We start from the raw sequence: 20,593 nt of genomic DNA on the forward strand, positions 1-20,593 counted from the left end.
ATTGAACATTACGTAAAGCGGAGTCTCTCGCAGCCATCAGGCGTTCATTTAAGTCTTTTAAATAGTCACATGCTGTTTATTCTGGAACAGATTTTATTGAATAAAATTGACTTGGAAAATTGAATTGAAAAGGTTTTCACCATAGAAGCTTGAAAGGATTTTCTTTGAATTTTATTTCTTTGGCAAACAAGACATTGTACCGTCCAGCGGCTAATACGCCAAAATGGCGGCACCGTGCCGTAAGCGGCTTTACTTGGTTCCAGGTAAATAAAACTAGATTCGCTTACCGAGCAATTTATTATCAAATTTTGCCGCGGCTGGCTTGTGGCACACAAATTTATATGGTCGTGAGTATGGGGACTTAATATCTGCTTTTACTCTTGGTTTGTGAGTACTCCCCTGTATGTATGGCCAAAGATGTTGGATGGCCCGGGTCGAAGAAACTCGGCTACCGAAGCCGCGTTCAAGCTGCTTCTAGCGGGATGAAGTTGACGTATCTTGAGCTCCGTAACGTTACTAGAACGGTGTATTTTATACTTCGTATTTTACTCCTGAAATTTAAGAGCACCAAAACTTAGCACGTGGCCTTTCATTTTCGTTCTGGGGCACCAACGTCGGCAACACGAACAGGTTCGATATTAACACATAGAAGAGTTGCCGATACTGTAGGTACAACCGGAACGAAATTTACAGTAAATTAAAAGCTGAAGGCTAATAGAAAAGGGCAATAGAAACAATATTAAGCTAAAATACAAGCTAATAGAAAATGTTATCCTTTTTGAAATTTGTCTTGTAAAAAGATGATGCAGTAAAATTGAGCTGTTACAATGAGTAGACAAATTAATACTAAACTATATCAAAAGTGAATAAGCAAAGCTGAAATAAACATAATGAATAAATGAAGACTACTATAATTACATACACAAAATGAAAACTAAAGGCTGAAATAAAAGAAGCTAGCTATAAATTATGATAAAATGATCAATACCTATTAATTATATGTGCCATTCAAACTTACCCTAATGCGGGAGAAAACACACACTAATTGAAAAAATGAAAGTATTAGTATATTATAATTTTTATCTTGTCCTCTGTTAATACTCTTTCAGAGTTGGTCGTTTTATTTTCTTATATTTCTTTTAATATTGCGGCCTCAATGCTGTCTATTTTCCTTTTATTTTTTGACGGCTCCTTCTTTGGTTCATGTATAGCAACATTATCAGAATGTTCATTATCATTATCAGCGATCACTTCATGCTCCTGTTCTGTTTCTTGCACAATGTTGGCATCAGTTTCAGCTTTTTTTGTAAATTTCAGTAAAAATTTTGGGTTTTTATGAAACACATATGGTTTTTTTGCAGCTTGCCCTGTATTTACATTAAGAGATCTAATGAACGCGTCTCTTATATTATTCCATTAGTTTATAATAAGTTGTGCTGAAACAATAATTAGCTTATTAATACAAGTGTACTTAGCTATTATTACATAGTTTACATAAGCTGAGGCAAAGTTTATGTAACCACAATTTTTTAAAGAGCATTAATGAACAAGATTACAATTTCTTTTGTACTTTTCAGGTACCTGGCCAGTGGTTGCTCTCTACCAATCTGCACTGCAATTACACGCTAGTAATCAGTACATTGAGTGAAATTATAAATTTTGTTTTCCAAAAAATATGGGAAAACTTCCGTAGCGAACATTTAGAAAATATGTCTGAACAAAAGTGGAAAACAGTGGCAGAGGGTTTTAAAAAAAGAGCATTTTTTCCAAATTGCCTCGGTGCTATAGACGGAAAGCACATACGCATTCAAAATTTTCCACATGGCGGTTCAATGTATATGAATAACAAGAAATTCTTTTCAATTGTCCTTTTGGCAGTTGTAGATTCAGATTATTCGTTAATTTTTGTTGATATAGGCGCATATGGCAAAGATTGTGATTCCTCTATACTACAAAACACTCATTTTTGGAAATTGTTGATGCAACGAAATTTACACATTCCACAGCCAAAACCCATTACTGAAGGAGGACTTACAGTTGCCTACGTATTTGTTGTTGATGATGCATTTCCAATGAATGAACATATGTTACGAAGCTATTCTGGCCATAATTTAAGTCAAAAACAACGCGTATTTAACTACAGACTTTGCAGAGCACGTCGGTATGTTGCATAAAAAGTCATCGCTCTAAAATCTTTTCGACTTAATTCCATTTTCGTTGCGTACGTAGAACTTTGATGTGTGATAAAAACAACTGACAAATGATTTCCCGCCAATTGTTTTTTTTTATTACTAAGAAGGTTGCACAGTTTCAAAAAATATAACATTCGAAATTCAAATAGTTCCGATTAGCTAGAAGTGCAAAACTTTTAGTGTGTCCCATGTATGATTTTTAATCAATTTTACGTAATTTTAAAGGAAATCAAAAAGAAAATTAAGACTTATTAAAAAAAAGTGATTGCCAGAGTTCAGTCAGCCGCAACGTTAGAAGAAAGAAAGAAAGAAGAAAATATATTTATTGACAAAAATGGATACATAAAAATACAAAATTAGCAGCGCTTTCCGCACTTGGCATGCCTGTATCGCGGAAAACAAGTGAACATACAAATACAATTAAGTCACAAAACCGGTTCATGAGTGAGCTAAAAATTAAATTTTTAAATGAGTGTTGAAAATATGGTTTGCCCTTACCAACTAGGAGAAAACAACTTTAAATTAATTATGTATTTTATTTATTTCAGCAAGAGTCACTTGGTTACAAACTCACATTGTTACTGTACCAAAGATAATAAAAGTACAGTGCTGCCAATTTAAAAGTTACTGGTGTTTTATTTTTTCCCATCAACAGTAATTTTAAGTTATATAAACAATAATAAATCAATTTCGCATGACAAATTTCATTTTACCTAAGCCTTCCCTTATCACACTATTTCTAGACTAACCCTTAAAGTGTATGGACTACTCTTGAACAACGTTACTGATAAGGTAGCCATCTTATAAGAGGTTTAAGACTCTTGTTAATACTAATAATTAAAACAGTATTATAATATTTATAATATATGGTAACACCCCCTTAAATATTACTTAGTTACTTGTTAGGCTGAATTTTTACTACCTATTTCCTTATATTATTTACTTATTAACTTTACTAAAACTTATTTTCTACTTAGCTTCTAATAATAATGTGAAACACTTTACCTATAAACTTACAACAACATTAAATCTCTGAGTTTGACAAATTGTTGCTTACCCAATGGCTTTGTAAATAAATCTGCAATATTACAGTTACTTCTTATGTACTCAATTTTTATCAAACCAGTATTTATATTATCAATAAGACAATGATTTTTGATATCCATGTGTTTCAATCTCTTATTGTTGTCATTACTCTCTACAATTTTTATTACACTTTGGTTGTCTTCAAAAATTTTACAATCAACTTTATAATCAAAATCTAACAATATTTTTTTCAACTATAAAGATTCAACTAACATATAACTAACTAAGTAACTAAGAATTCAAAGTGTCAGAGCTACATATTCTGCCTCGCATGATGAAAGCGATTCACAGGATTGCTTTCTGGTTCCCCATAAAATTGGACATTCACAGAAATAAAAAATCTGTCCTGATGTAGACTTTCTGTATTTAACATCCCCTGCCCAATTTGCATTACTATAACCCTGTAAATCCTTATTATTCTTTTTGAGCATATATGTTAATGACAAATCAATAGTGCCTTTTATATATCTTACTATTCTCTTTAAACATTGATATAATGCTTTACTAGCACAATGTAAGTACCTACTCAGAAAACTTACAGCTACAGACAAATCTGGTCTAGTATTGTTCAATAGGTGTTGATACACTTTTACAGTCTGACATTTGATATTTATCTAGCAATTTTTGTATTTCTTTTGATTAATTACTGTTATATATTTATTCAAATCTTGCTTAATATTTATACCTTAGTAATTACTAGCTAGACCTAAGTCTTTCATTTTGAAATTTTCACATTATTCATTTTTGAATGAATTTAATTGAGTTTTATCATTTGCAAAGTAGAGTAAATCGTTCACAAATAATAATACATACATGAAATTATTCCCTTCTTTTTTTATGTACAGACATGGATAATTTTTGGACCTCTCAAATTTTTCTTTAGTTATAAAATCGTTAAATTTAATATTCCAGTATCTGGGTGACTTTTTAAGACCATAGATTGATTTTCTAAGTTTACAAATTTTATTATTTGGTAACTGTTCGAAGTAAATCCATCGAACAGCATTATATTACAAATATTGCTTAGTAGATAAAATTAATTATTACCAATGCATAGAAGAGATGCAGTACGCGAGTAACCATTGATCGGTCTGGTCCTAGTTACCATTAACCATTTGCCTATAACCATTACAGGACTGGTCCGAATAACCATTTTAACCATTGTAACCAATTAATAGTAGAAATCCGCGTACTCACAAATAGAACCATTAATTATAATTATGTAGCAAGTATCATAGATAAGTATAGTACCTTAAGTAAATAAATACTTTTACCATAAAACCAATATATACAGGGTGTCCCAAAGTTATGGGACATGAAGGGAAAGTACCTTAAGTATCGAACATAGGCTATTTTACTGAAAGAAGACTTTATGTTATTTTTAAAAGTTGGTACTTCTGCATTCAAAGATTTTCTAAAAATTACTTGCCTCGTCTGGGAATCAAACCGACTGAAATGTAAAAAAAAACTACCGCTACTTTTATGATGCCAATCGAAAGAATGGCCAAAAACTAATAACTCTTCTAAATACCCCTAGTAGTGCACCCCTTTTCACGAACTAAAAAATTGAAAATAAATTTTAATAAATTTAAATTAAGAATAGTGTTTAAAATTTCAATAAATATAAATTAATAATAGTGTGAATAAAAAAAATATTTTATTTTAAAAAAGCGTGGGGTGCTTCGAGGGGGGACGCGTGGGGTTCATTGTCCTTCGAGAATAGTTCGGTTCGTGAGTGTTTAGAGGTATTTTCGTGAATTCGAAGCAAACCAGTGACATAGTAAACAGTCTTGTGAGTGTAGCTGAAGTTGTCCAAGAGCTGTCGTAAGGAGTTTATAAAGAAAAAAAAAACATTTTATTGCAGGACAGGGACCCATATAAAACATGTTTACATATAAGTAGGTAGTTAAAATATTTTAAAATTATAAAAAAGAATATGTATAAAGATAATTAATTAATTATTTAATATGAAATTAAAGTCACTTCAAAAGAAACAAAAATAAATAGTCATTTTACGTTAGGGATCTGGTGTACCCTTAGCCAGTGTTTGTAAAACACATTGTCAAGGGAAGCCTCAGCGACGACTTTAATCATCTTATTATTAGAATTACGGACAGTTTCCCAGAAACCGTTTATAGGGTCAGATCAATCCATTTTACTTAACTTTTTGTATATTTTAATTATGAACACCATGGAAAATCTTTTCTTGAACCAAACAGAGATATTTGACACTTTAACCAAATTATAAACTAACATTAAGAAAGATGGGTCCGGTAGAAAATACTTAGACTACTGTAAAAGACGTTTGGAAATGTTAGAAAATTATTGGAGTGATTACCAGGATAACCACCGAGAAATGAACGATCTGGGTCAGTTGGAGCATATGAGCTGTACCTTACCATAAAAGATTTAATTAATAAGACCATTGAGCAGTTGCGTAAAACAAGTAAACCAGAAATTATGACACAGCCAGGCAGTAGCCGCTTTAGACCAGAGGTTGAAGCGGTACAGCGACCTCCTTTGGCCGGAAACGATAGTAAGCTGGATGAAATGATAAGAAAGCAAACCATAAACTTTAGAGCTTTCATGAGAACAGTAGGGAATATTGAAATAGACCAGACAGATATAGAGTTAGTGGGAATTTGAAGATGCCTTTAAGTCCTTGCAATCTCGATGGAGTATTATTGATAATCTTCATTGGGAAATAGAAGGGGAGAATGGGGAAGATATGTGGTACCAAAATGAATTTTATAGGTATGAAGAAATATATAATGATATGAAAAAGACCATAAGCACTAAAATGTGGTCGGAGTCGCATCGGGAAAGATCGACGCCACAAATGGAGATCCCAACTTTTATTGGAAATCACCACGACTGGGTCGCATTTAAAGAATTGTTTACCGAAGCTTTTTTTGCTTCCATATCTAGTGCTCAAAAAATGCAATTTTTAAAAAGTAAGGTGACAGGAGAAGCAGAACGTCTTATACACCATTTAAGTATTAGTTCGGATAATTATAATGTATGCTGGGAAATTCTTAACCATAGATTTAAGAATAACAAGCTTATATTTACATCTCACATGAACATACTTTTTGATCTACCTAATATGCAACATCCATCTTTACATCTGATGAAAAAGCTCCATGATATTACCAAGGAGTGTCTTAATTCTATTAAAAACCTAGGAGTGGATATAACAACTTGGGATCCGCTGCTAGTTCATCTATTAGCCCAAAAATTAGACAGTGATTCGTTTGCAGAGTATATTAGTTCTGTGAAAAAACCCCGGGAAATACCCATACTTCAAGAATTTTTGTATTATTTAGAAGCAAAGTTTACTACGTTAGAAGCATCATCACGTCGTAAGCAAGACCAGACCAGTCATCAAATGATAGCACAGAATAACCATTTCCGATCATGCCAAAAATTCTCAATTAGAAATAATAATGTTAAGTCCATCGGCAATATTTTACACGTGTCGAGGTCATCGACTTGCATAGTGAGTAATGCTGAACATCGATTATGGCAATGCATGCATTTCACAACATGCCTGACGTCAAGAAGTTGGAAACAATTAGCAAACATCGGTATTGTTCAAATTGTTTAATTGAACATTTTAATAAAACATGTTATTCGGAAAAACGCTGTCGCATATGTTAAAAGAAACACAATAGTTTGTTGCACAAGGCTATAATGAAACAGTTCATCGACCAGGCTATAGTTCCAGAACAAATGACAAAGGTTCCGGATCCAACTCCACACACGTGACCAGAGATGTTTAGTCAGAGATACTTTTGACCACCGCATTGGTAAAGGTTACAGGATACGATGGCAGGCAACTAATTATCTTTACCACACCAGCACCGTTTCTGGCAATGATGTGCTTACAGAAGTTGGAATATGATGAAATCATGAATTAACTTAAAATTAAGGGACTAGCGTAGAACCCTCATAGTATAGTTTTATTTTTGAATTTAATATAGAATTTCTTCAGTAAATACCAAAAAATCTAGATAGCTCCGGCAATTCTATTTTTCATGATGTTATTTTCACCAACTTATGGGATGTTTAAAACACAGGAAATGACCAATAACCAAAGTATTTATTTCGATCCAATATCTAAGTTACAGCTCATCAGAGACAGATGGACATTGATTGTATATTATGAGATGCAACCATATTGGGCAGGTATAGAAACCTATAATAAAATTACGAATTATTTTCATAAATTAGGCAATTCCCTTAATAACACATACAGTAATTGTGACATAATTACTCACCAGTTACGTCATGATTACGAGGAACTTAATTACTATAATGAGCTTTTGAATACACAGCATTTTAAGTTTAACGCTAGACGGCGTCGGCGCCGTGGTATGTCAACGGTGTCGGATATCTTGCCAATGAGTTGTTCGGCGTATTAAACAAGACATTGAAATAATTAAAAGTAATGAAAAGCATTTGGCTAACTTATGGAGGAATCAAATTTCTGTTTTGGAAACCGAGTTTAATGTGCCTAAGAACTTACAAACTACAGTAGATAAATAATATAAGTTTATTAACAAGAAATTAAATGAATTTGAAGAAAGTACCAATGCCTTACAGCGTGATATTCAGAATTTTTCCCACGTGCAGGACTTGTTGCTTACCTCTGTAATTGCCAACAGTTTGTTACATAGTTACATTTATATATTCCTCCAGAAATCGACCCAATAAACTAGATCAGAAGCCTTAATAATATATCTAAGGAAAGATTATTTTACGATGACCTTAATGAGACCAATACATCATTAATTGCACTTCAAAAGGAACTTTGCATGATATTCACCACTATACCATAAGTTATGTGATGATAATAGTCGGCTTAAGTGGAGTAACCGCATGGTTCTGGAGGAGAGGAAGGTATTGCCGCGGCCGCGGGACGGTTCGCACTCGACCCTCGGCACAGCTGCAGGTGTCTAGTGTCTTAACCAGTGAACCAGTGATAAGTGATATAGTGAAAACGCGAAAGCAGAGTACAGCTGACCGTCAGCTGAGTGTCACTGAATTACCATAAGTTATAGTAATCGTTTGCCAAACGTCGCGAATAGATGGTCCTCACACTTTATAGTATGACAATTGTATTTTTAAATTAATTGTAATATTTTAGTATTATTAGTTTTATTTAAGTATATTGTATACACATTCGTTTTTTCTTACATTATTACTATATTATTGTTAGATATTTTGTAGTTAGATAACAATATAGTAGATATATATAATAGAGATATTTTGATAACCTGTTATTGTTATTTTTTCTTTGTTCTCGGGAGTATGTTCGAAGTAAATCCATCGAACAGCATTATAATACAAATATTGCTTAGTAGATAAAATTAATAGTAATAAAACCATGTGTTGCCTTTAGTAAGGCAGTACGCGGGTGACCATTGATCGGGCCTGTCCTGGTTACCATTGACCATTACAGGACCGGCCCGGGTAACCATTTTAACCATTATTATTTATGACCAATGCATAGTACAGATGCAGTACGCGAGTAACCATTGATCGGTCCGGTCCTAGTTACCATTAACCATTTGTCTATAACCATTACGGGGCTGGTCCGAGTAACCATTTTAACCAATTAATACTAGAGATCCGCGTACTCACAAATAGAACCAATAATTATAGTTATTTACCAAGTGGCATAGATAAATTTAGTACCTTAAGTAAATAAATACTTTTACCATTAAACCAATATTCATATATCTACTACTAAGTGCACCCCTTTTCAGTAACTTCATATAAACTGTCTCTTTTATATCGCCGTAAAGGAATGCTCCCGTTACGTCCATTTGGTACACTGGTTCTTGTTTTTGCACGGCCACTACCATCATGATCCTAAATGTTGCTATCTTGGCTACGGGGGCATAAGTATTGCTACCACAATTTTTCTGTTCAAAACCTCTTGCCACAAGTCTTGCTTTATATATGTACTTGCCTTCTATTTCTTTAATCTTGAATACCCACTTGCTGGTAACTATTTTATGTCCATCTGGTACTTCTGAGACTTCTTGCCAGGTATTGTTTACCTCCAATGTTTTCATTTCTATTCTAATAGCCTCTTTCCATTTCTCTTGGTCTGGTCTTTTCATTGCCTCCTCATATGTTATTGGTGGTGGCTCCTCACATGACATGCTTAAGAAGCTGTTGTCTGAGTCTTGATCAATCTCGTAATCTTCCATCCAAGCTGGTGTTCTTATCATCCTCTTAGGTTTCTGTTCTGGTCTCTGGTTTGTTTCACCCTCTCTTCTTCTTCTTTTAGGTTTTCATCATAACTGTTTTCTCTTTCAGGTATTTCATCATCTGTCACATCCGGTGTTTCTTCCTCTTCTATTATTATTTCCTCAGTTGGTTCATGAAATGAATTTATTGATAATTGGTTTGACATTATCTCATAGAATTCTTTTGTATCTTTTGGATCTGGAGTTTCTTTTGTATCTTCCAACTCAAATGTAAAAACATCTGTAATATTTTCCTTATTAGATTTCTCTTTCTTTTCTTCACTTTTATTTTCTTTTACATCATTTTTCTCCAGTAAGTAGACTCTGTAACCTTTCACATTAACACTCTCTCCATAACCAACAAATTAGCCTATGTCAGCTTTGCTGTCGAACTTCAGTCTTTTTTGTGAGGGTATATGTACTCCTACCTCGGAGCCGAAGATTTGTAGGTTAGAAATGTCATATATATGTTTGTTCCACCATAGCTCATATGGAGTCTTGTCTTTTATTCTGCTAGTACCGGTTTGATTTATAACAAATACAGGAGTATTGATTGCTTCCGCCCACAAATGTTTATTTAGGTTGCTTTCCAATAGCATTATTCTGGCAGATTCCACAATAGCACGCATTTCACGCTCCACACACCCATTTTGCTCAGGTGTATATTCCACACTTCGCTGGTGCTGTATTCCAAAAGATTTCAACATATTTGTCATTTCTTCGCATAAAATCCCTTTGTATTGTCAGATCTTCTGTACTTAATTTTGTGACCGGGATTGTTCAATGTTTCAGTTATAAACTCTCTTATACACTTAGTACTGTCACTCTTATTCTTCAAAAAATAAACTTTTCTGTATTTTGTATAGTCATCTTTCAATAATTAGAAGATTTAGCTCCTCCTAGTGATGTTTGTTCTATAGGTCCTCCTATATCTATGTGTATTATTTCACCTGGTAATTCCGCTTTATTTTGGCTCAATGAAAATGGCAATCTGTGTTGTTTACCTTTAATAGATGGTATACATGTTTTCTCGCATCCTGTGTCATATGATATATTTGATTTTTGTAGTATTTTCTTTACTTGATTTATATCTTGATGGACAAGTTTTTGATGCCATTCTTGCAAACTCGTATTGCTTTTACCAACCATAGCTGTTACTTCTTCATATTCGAATTTCATTATGTAAATTTTTCCTTGTCTTTTTGCTATTGCACACACATTTTCATTTTTGACGAACCTGCTCTTAGAGGCTGTAGTCAGCAGCTTGTAGCCTTTGTCTAGTGCTGCACTCATAGAGAATAAATTTACCTTAAGGTCTGGTACATGTAGAACGTTATGCAGTGCCATTGTATGCTCTCATGTTGATATCACCATGTCCCAATGCTTTGATCACTGAACCGTCTCCGATTATGACATCTTTGGGAACTTGAAATGCACTGTAGGTTGAGAAAATGTTTTTGTCCTTGCACATGTGCTCTGAGGCACCACTGTCAAGATACCAATTCTCACTGTCAGGTTGTCCAGCTAATAATGCACTCACAAACGCATTTTTATTATCATCACTTTTGTCTTGTTTTTCATTGTCTATGTTAAACCAACCATTTTGCAGGTTATGTCCATATTTTTTACACATTGGGCAGTATTTAGCACTGTTACCTTTTTCTTTATTTTCACTGTTATTGAATCAACAATTCTGAATTTTGTGTCCATGTTTTTTTTGCATTTTTTACAGTAGTTGTTTAGGTTATTTTTATATTTACACTTTGCTTTTATATGTCCTGTCTTTCCACACTTAAAGCACTTAATTTCTGAGCTTCTTGCCTTAAATGCTGCTATTATTTCTTCTTCACTTTTCTTATTTCCTAGTTCTTCTATAATAAGTCTTGCAGTTAACACTGCCAATGTCTTTTGGTTTGTAGGCACCGAGTCCCATGCCGAGATAAAGTGCCTATAGTTATCTCCGAGGGATGAGAGTATTTTTGTGATTACCATTCCATCAGTTATGCCTCCTTTGGCCTGTTTTATTCTTGTTACTACGTGTTCGACTTTTGCGATGTACGTTGCTACACTTTCATTTGATTCGAGCTTCATGTCGAAAATTTTTTGCTGTAGAAGATGTAGTGATCTTTCAGAATTTTGTTCATAAACAGTAGTCAGTTTATTCCACATTTCTCTAGCCGTTTCACAGTTTTGTAAGTGAATCATTACGGATGGTGTCATTCGGGTTACTAGAATGCCTTGGGCCTTTGCGTCAGCTTGCAACCATTTTGTTTTCTCTTCTACCGCTGTTGGGCAGGTTTCACCGACAGTGTGGAACACGTTATGTGCTTTTAACAACTCTTTTATTTGAAATTTCCATGTCGGCCAGTTTTGTACTCCTTCCAGCCGAATGCTACTTGTTGAAGCAAATGTATTTGTTCCGAACACCTCGGACTCCATCTTGCTGTATTGTATTTTTCGCTTCTGACCGCGAACTCGCTTTTTACCGCGATCTTTTTCCACTCCTAGGTTAGGACGCTGGGCCCATAACCTTTTGCAGGGCTTCGGCTCTAACCAACTAGAAAAAAACAACTTTAAATTAATGATGTATTTTATTTATTTCAGCAAGAGTCACTTGGTTACAAACTCACATTGTTACTGTACCAAAGATAATAAAAGTTCAGTGCTGCCAACTTAAAAATTACTGGTGTTTTTTTTTACAATATTTGATTGAAGTAAAGGACTCCTTTCTAATATTAATATAATATGTTATAAGTAACCATTATCTATGTGTTTAAGCACGTACATAATATTTATTTACGATTTGAGTAGTCATCTGATGTGTTTGTGTGAGTGTGCGTTTTGAAAAATCTTAGCAGGTTATTATTAGCAAGGCTTCGGTAGAGTCGTAGTCTAGGAAATGCAGTATATCCTTAGTTGTCTTTTTAAATTTATATTTAGATTTCATATTTTTTTTAAATTATTTATATTCATTTGTTTTATTTTAGTACACAATTGAAGTTTTAAGATAAACCATTGAAGCCAGCTTAAAAAAAGACCACAAGCAAAGTTTGCCATGATTTCAATAAACGATTCAACAAAATGATTGTAATAGTTCTGAAGTGTTAAATTGTTTTAGTAATACAAATTGTCATTTTTGTACGACAGTGCAATAAATTAATATTGTAGTTAACCACATAAATGCTAGTACTTTTATGCTGATAAATGAAACAATTCGTGGTAAATTATTCCCTAACCATTACAAAGTATACAAAAATACACAACGTTAATGTTCAACTTTTCACTTCTGTCGGCACTACCTATTCTATGTATGCTATTCTCTCTATTAAAACGGTTTTTGACTATGAACAACTTCGTTGTTTTTATAATTATGTTACAATTTAAGGTAAATAATATGTAAAGAACAATTATACAATTTGTATTGAGTATTAATTCCGCTATGTTTGTCTTTAATCAATTCGACACGTGTTTCGCCTCTACACGAGACACCCTCAGGAGATGTTGACTCGCCAAATACTGGCACGAGACTACAAGGATAATTATGGATTTCTGCAAAATAGCGCCTAATTCAATAAATTTTTCGAAAAATTCCAAACATTGACGAGACAACATATTAGTAATGCTGAGACTATTTAGATTCGTTTTTTTAATGTGAAATAGGTATTTAACATATTTCCTAAGGCACATGGGTATTTCTGCACATTACCATAAATAGACTATGTATAGTAAGTAGTAATAATATCGTGTACATCTCGAAACGCACGGCGAATCAGAAATAGAGAGTTATTTGGCGACAAACTGCACAGAGATTCATAGAGCTGTCTTTCATTTAATTTTAAATATTAATTATACATATTTAATTAAGTTTATGATACATTTGTACTGTCACATTAAGTTAATTATACATTTTTAGTTTAAATATATTATCTACTTCTGACTTATAGAGTCAATTGAAAAAACGCAATTTTGTAAGAATTGTAGACAGTAACAAAACTAAATAGAATGTAATATTGCAATATTATTTTCTATGTGTTATTTAAATTAAATAAACAACTGCAATAAATCCTTTTTAATGAATTTTGAATACCACGCTCTCACCCTATTTAAAAAAAATACAATGTATACAAATAGGTTTTAAAATCATTTATTGAACGGCAAAAACTAACGATTAGAAAAGAATGTCTCAGACCTGAGAAGAACACGAAGGGTACAAGGAACTCAGTGGGCTTTTTTAATTGTTATCTCCCCTTTTAGAAATATAGGAAGTTGATACATGAGGAATGGTTATTTACTTCTACCATAGCCTCTCGTATGTATTATACCGTACTGTTTTCGTTTTATGTTCGTATTTTAATATATTGTGTTATCGATGGTGGATGTTCACCCCATATATTGATTCAACTATTTCATCAAGAAGAGCGCTCACATAGAGTGTGCCGCTATGAAAGTTAAGTTAAAATTAGGAGAAGGTTGTAATTGCGTTTTTGAGGCCGCTAATATTTTATCCACCTGATAACACCACAAGGAATCCCGTTGAACGATTGTGACAAACATACAGAATGATTGAGAACCTCGTTTTCGAGGATTTGGTTGAATAATGGTTTTAATTTGCTGATTATAGTTAGCAGTTTTTTATGTTATTCGTATATAAATCTGTAGTGTTGTGTAAATCTAAAATAAACATTTGGTCGACGATGACGTAACATTATCAATCGCGACTCTATTCATTTCTTTGCGTTAGTGTATTATACAACAAAGGCGCAACAGTTTGTCAGCGGCTGCAAACAAAATCATAGCCTTCATAGTGAAAAAAGACTCAGACATTTGAATTGTTAAAAGTTTCATAACAGAAAAGTTCGTACACCAATGATTGATGTATTGTGTCTGTAATTCCGTTGGTATTTCTGTGAGTGCGAGTGTTGTCACAGCAAATTTCTTTCAAAATGTTTCATTTCTTTATAACTGGGTGCGTAATTTATTGTTTTTATTTGAATGTTACTTAATTTGTATTTTGCTATTCAAGTCAAATATACTATATTCAAATCGTTTTAAACTAAGCGCTTCTGAATCGTTTTTATAAATATTTCTTTTAACTTACTGAATCTACCATATTTTCCGAAAAAGTAGAGCTCATGAGAAGAATATACAAGAATCACGACGGCTATTTATTGAAATAAAATAGTGTATTATAAAATAGCTGAAATGTACATAACATTTATATATATTTTATAATTTATAAGGTACGGCATGCATTCAATGTGTGAATCGAATTAGTTATATCGTAGAGTTAAGTAAGAGATTTGTAAAGGTCACTGTTTAGCTATCTATAAAAAATATTTGCGCAGAAATAAAAAATATTTTGTGCTGAACGAAATAATAGTACCTACGTACTTTGACAGCTTACAATTTTTCAATTCAAAGAATGTCATTGGGCTTATTATATTAGTCTGTAGATACGTTGTGTGTATTATACATAAAAGGACGTGGAAAAAGTCTTTTCGCATAAAGTATGTATAAAGTTGTAGATAATATAATTTCCTCTTCTAAATTTAAAAATAAAACAATTCCATAAGATGTGATTCCCAGGTACTTTTAATTAATTGTTTTCCTTTCGAAAAAAGTCGTGGTCAAAGGTCGGTCAGACTTCGCAGAATGTTGCAATACTCGGGTTAACCGCAATATGGTGATGCTATGGGTATGGTTGGGTTGGAAGGACTGCGTTTATTATGGGCTTTTCTCTCTTTCTCTCTAAACAGGACCATCCATCCATCTCTACTGCCAACAAATTGTGAAATGAGAATAAGAAGCAAGAAGTTCAGAGAAAGCAGCCGCAATCAATAGAAAGGGTGCGGTCGGTTACCACGAAAGCGGCAGTCAACATACATCTTCCACTCAGAAAAGATCAAGATAGTTTGTCTGGGAAGTGTTCATGCATGCACCATATAGCTCAGACCTTGCCTTCAGATTTCCACCTGTTTCTGTGTCTTCAAAATTTTTACACAGTGTCAGCTTAACATTAGGAGAGGACTGACAAAATTACTTGACGCGTTTTTTTTTTTTTTTAATTTAATTAATTTCTACAGCAACGGGTTTATGTTATTACTATCTACGAAATGGCACAAAGTCATCGACCAAATTGACACATGTATAGGTACTTGTTAAATGTGAATTCAACTTTGATAAAATATTGCTCCAGTTTTCAGAAAATTTCGAAGAAATATTTATTAACTTACCTGTTGTCTTTGAAGTCTTATAAAAGTTCGATTTAGTAAATAAAAAAATATTCTGTTTGTAATCAGGCTAACTGCAGGCCTTTTACCTTCAGAATCATGGAAACGAAAATTATTCGGCAGCTTGGTATACCTAGAGGGACCTTCTGGTATACCTAGCACATAGTTGGGCGGCGGTTATCGAAAGCAAGGGGGGGAAGGCCTGGCATAGCGTAGGCCTTCAGCCGTGTATATAGATGCTTATAACATATTGTTCAGGCGCTTCTCTCGAAGCGTTCATCAGAAGATTCCAAGCAATGTGGAATGAGCCACCTTTCACGGTGTTTCCAGGACGATACTACGTGGATACCTTCCAAAGGGCGTAGACCTTGATAAAAGACCGGCAACATTCCTGTAGTTCCTTAAAATATTCCTGATCATCATCATCATCATCATATATTTCAATGGGGTTGAAAGTTTCGTGATATTCCATTGCTAGAGACATATTATCGATTGCAAAATAATTATATAAATGACAAAAGCAATTAGTACGCTGTTTGTTTGAGTTATTGCCAATTGAACAGGTGTCGTTGAGAGATTCGCGCGGTCGGTTTAATTTAAATATATCATAACCCAATGCTACACCTACCCTGTGCTGCGGACCTGAGTACGGTTCAAGGGAACTCTCTATCACTTTACTAAAATTTGTAAGCCACAATATGTCTTCTGTGCTATTGAGGGCTTAAAATATATTTAATTTAATTTAATAGAACGGTCCTTGCTTATATAATTAAGTGATTTAGCAGCATTGTTATCATTAACGATGTTTTAAACGTGTGTTAAGTGATTATAAATAAGACTAAAAATATACACTAACAATTTTAACATTTGGTGTAATTTATTGTTCAACTTTTAAAGGATCTTCATAAATACAGCCTAGCTTATCGCCTACTTGATTTTGCTGTAGAAGCTCGCACAAACTCGAAATTCCGCGCGATTGCTAATTCTGCGGTCATCTGGAAGGCAAAGCCAAATTCGCTTCGATGAAGCTGGGCGCCAGAAATTAATCGCGGAAATACTTTAAGCCGGACCACATTCTAGCACTCTACAAAGCGCAGGTCCGGATATGGATTACTACAGTCATCTCTGGTCTGGCGAACTCCAGTATCAGCACAATCCGAAAGACCGCGTGCAACGCGAAACTACTCGAATTTTCGGAGACCCAGAGTAAACAGCTAGATCACTTGGCGTTGTATAGAGACGTCACTTCGTTATGTGTCTTGTACCGCATTTATCACGGGGGAATATTCCGAAAAGCTCTATGACCTGATTCTTGCTGCCGAATTCATATCATCCGCACCATCTGAATGTGTGGCGGTCCTTCACAGTGCGGTCTTTAAGGAACTTTCTTCCACGTACTACAAAGTTGTGGAATGAGCTTTCTTGTGCGGTGTTTCCAGGAGAATACGCGGAACTTTAAGACAACGCTCCGGTCTTGCAGGAGAATGTGAGCGGCAGTGATCACTTAATTAATCAGATGACCCGTACGCTCGTTTGTACGTTGAGGCCAGTTATCAATAGAAGCACGCACTCTTTCCATGGTAAAATTCTTCACTGCCAATCGTACGGGTTGTTTTAGGGTCTTCATATTATCATGGCGTTTAGAGCAAGCCGTACTCTCTAAAACTGATTATAAATTGTGATTGGATTATTATCCAGTGGATTAAGATCGGGACTAGACGACAGCCAGTCTTTAGCTCTGATGAAGTCCGAAACGTTTGTTTTCAACTAAGACTGCGTAGACCGAGCTTTATGACCCAGCGCCGAGTCATGCTGGAAGGACCATTCTTGGTTATTGAACATGGTGTTGTTAATGGTCTTCACTACCTCCCCAAGAATATAAGGTATAATATCATATATATGTATAGTATAATATAATATAAGGTATCTTGATACACTTGTGCTTATGTTTTGATACCTTATTCACAAAAGTATGGCTCAGTCACTCCTTCATAGCTTATTAGTTATGGTGTGGTGGTATATTCCCCACCAAATCATAACTGAAATCGGATAGCACCCACGTTGCACTCTGGCGACTAATTGGAAAGCTTCCTTAGAGCTTTGAGTGTAAATACGCTCAATTTGTTTGTTAAAATGTTGCTCGTTTCTCTGCCTTTGCGTACCGCTTCAGTAGTTGTTTCGATTTTACCACCCTATTCTTTTTTAAATTGTCAGTTAAGAAATGACCAGTATGTCTATTATAGGCTGCAAGTCCTAAGTCACCTTTTAAAATAAGCGACATGGTTCTAGATGCTATCTTCATCTCCCGAGATAAAATCTTTTGCTTTCGGGCAGGATTTCTTCGAATTCTTTCCCTTACTGCTTTGACCACCTTTTCCGTACGAATACTACGTGGGCAGCCAGGTCTTTTTCTGTCACAAGCAGAGTAGGTCTCATTGTTATAGATAGCCCGGTACACAAACATTTTACTAATACCAAGCGTATGGAGAGTTTTAATAATTGGCATTTGGCTACATACGTACTTTCTGTAATGCAATCACAACGATTTGGTCGTCTTTATCACCCCACTCCATTTCAATATCACAAAATATTGTGCAAATGAGAAAAACTCAATGAACAATCATATAAAAATGATAGATTCCAAAGTCAAATGTAATATTTTGTTTATTTTTAAGCGTAACAGTATTTATGGCCAGACTTAGTATTACTTTCATCATCACTACTTGAAGACTAAATGCATTCCGCGTATTTTTTTAATTTGGCTCGCGCTCGGAGTTCTCACCATTCAGCCAGTCTTCTTTGTTGTTTAAAGTCAGAGTTTTTTGTAATATTAGGTGTAAGCATTTATATAAAAATATTTATATATTTCTTTATGAAAAATATACTGATAAAAAGGTGTATGTAATTAATGTAGTATTAAGATATGAGGAAGCTGATTGATTCGATTGTGCTAAATAAATTAAATGTGGGTTGAGACACGCAATTCGCCGCACAGTTTTGGCGCGCTCAGTAAATGTCACGGCGGGAGTTGCCAGTTCAATAAAACTATCTAGTTTATGTTACATTCCCCATTTGGCCCTGTAATACCTTAGGGAATTATTTATTTAATTACAGGAAAACTGATTATATATTGCGAAGTAGAATATTAAAAGATATTTCTAATGTTTATTATTAGTACTATAATAAACAACTTTAGGGGTAGACTACCCTTAACATTTAGGGGATAAAAATAGATGTTGTTCGATTCTCAGACATACCCAATATGCACACAAAATTTACTGACAATCGGTCAAGCCGTTTTGGAGGAGTTTAACTATAAACACCGCGACACGAGAATTTTATATATTAGACTAGCTGACCCGGCAAACGTTGTATTGCCACATAAATTGCAGATTTCTTTTTTACTTACTTCACACTTATTTTATATTTTGGATAATTCACACTATAGTTTTCTAAATTATAGCCTATGAGTTATTCTGGTGTGTAAGCTATATTATTATAAAGTTTCATCAAAATCCATTCAGTAGTTTTTACGTTAAAGAGGTACAAACATACATCCAGACATAAAAAAAATCACATTTATAATATTAGTAGGATAATAAATTCAAAAAGGTGACAACACTTGCATTTTGGACCATTCGCGGAATAATTGACATTGAGTGATCAGAAAGTGCGATGAGTCTCGCGCGATCAGATAGTGACGTTGACATTGACAGTGACAGCACGAGCTCTGAAGAAGACGTGGACTCAGGCATCGTGGATGAACTCGCCCCGATGCACCGGGAACTTTACGCTGACAGCATGGATTTACCCGAGTTTTTTACTCATTGGTAAGTTTGTCTATTCTATCAGCAGTAGGTAATAATAATTAATATGTGAAACTCGTAAATAATCTTTAATAAAATAGATTAAAGCATCGCCTATTGAAAATTGACTGTATGAAACAGTCCATCGGCAGCACTCACGAAGCATTCTTATATAATTTCTGAGTCGGTAAATGGTTTTGTATTTTTTCGGCAATCGCTCGAGATTTCGAGACCCAGTATACCGATACTAGGCGCAGCTTTAAGAGAAGTGTTCTCAAAGAGCGGTGATACGACAAATGGGGTTTTTTTAGTGGTAAACGCGCAAACTTGAGTCTTCTGGGGGTTAAATTGGACGAGGTTCAATTTACCCCATTCCGCGACCTTCCCGAGAGAGGACTCGATAGAAGACACAAGTTTCTCCCGGCATTGGTCGACGATTTCCCGAGAGAGACCTGCATGGCCCGTGTATACGGCATCACAGGTGCTGTCATCTGCATAGCAATGCATGTTGGAGGTGTCCAACATATCATTGATATGCAGAAGAAACAGCGTAGGAGATAGCACACAGCCTTGGGGCACTCCAGCATTCACGGGCTTCGGGTTCGAGCAATATCCGTCGACAACGACCTGTATGCTACGCCCAGTGAGGAAGCTGGAGGTCCACTTGCACAAGCTCTCGGGAAGCCCAAATGATGGAAGTTTTGAGAGGAGCGCCTTGTGCCATACACGATCAAAGGCCTTCGCTATATCCAGGCTAACTGCCAGGCCTTCCCCCTTGCTTTCAATAGTCGCCGCCCATCTATGTGTTAGGTATACCAGAAGATCACCTGCCGACCGTCCATGGCGAAAGTCGTACTGTCGGTCGTTGATCAACTGGTGACCCTCTAGGTATACTAAAAGCTGGCGGCTAATTATGCTCTCCATGATTTTGGAGAGCAGGGAGGTGATAGCAATAGGCCTGTAGTTCGCCGGATCCGAACTGTCTCCTTTTTTTGGATCGGGTGGACAAGGGCGGACTT

At 34.9% G+C, this 20,593-nt stretch overlaps 1 long non-coding RNA gene across 1 annotated transcript; it reads right to left on the reverse strand.

Moving 5' to 3' along the window:
* Nucleotides 1–338: 338 nt before the first annotated feature.
* On the reverse strand, nucleotides 339–2,838 carry LOC126967627 (uncharacterized). Its single transcript, XR_007730053.1, has 3 exons — nucleotides 2,767–2,838; nucleotides 1,019–1,436; nucleotides 339–551 (listed from the first exon to the last, which is right to left on the reverse strand). It is a non-coding gene; the product is annotated as an uncharacterized LOC126967627 (long non-coding RNA).
* Nucleotides 2,839–20,593: the final 17,755 nt, after the last annotated feature.

The sequence above is a fragment of the Leptidea sinapis genome, chromosome 1, assembly GCF_905404315.1.
Source record: "Leptidea sinapis chromosome 1, ilLepSina1.1, whole genome shotgun sequence".
NCBI classification, from domain to species: domain Eukaryota; kingdom Metazoa; phylum Arthropoda; class Insecta; order Lepidoptera; family Pieridae; genus Leptidea; species Leptidea sinapis.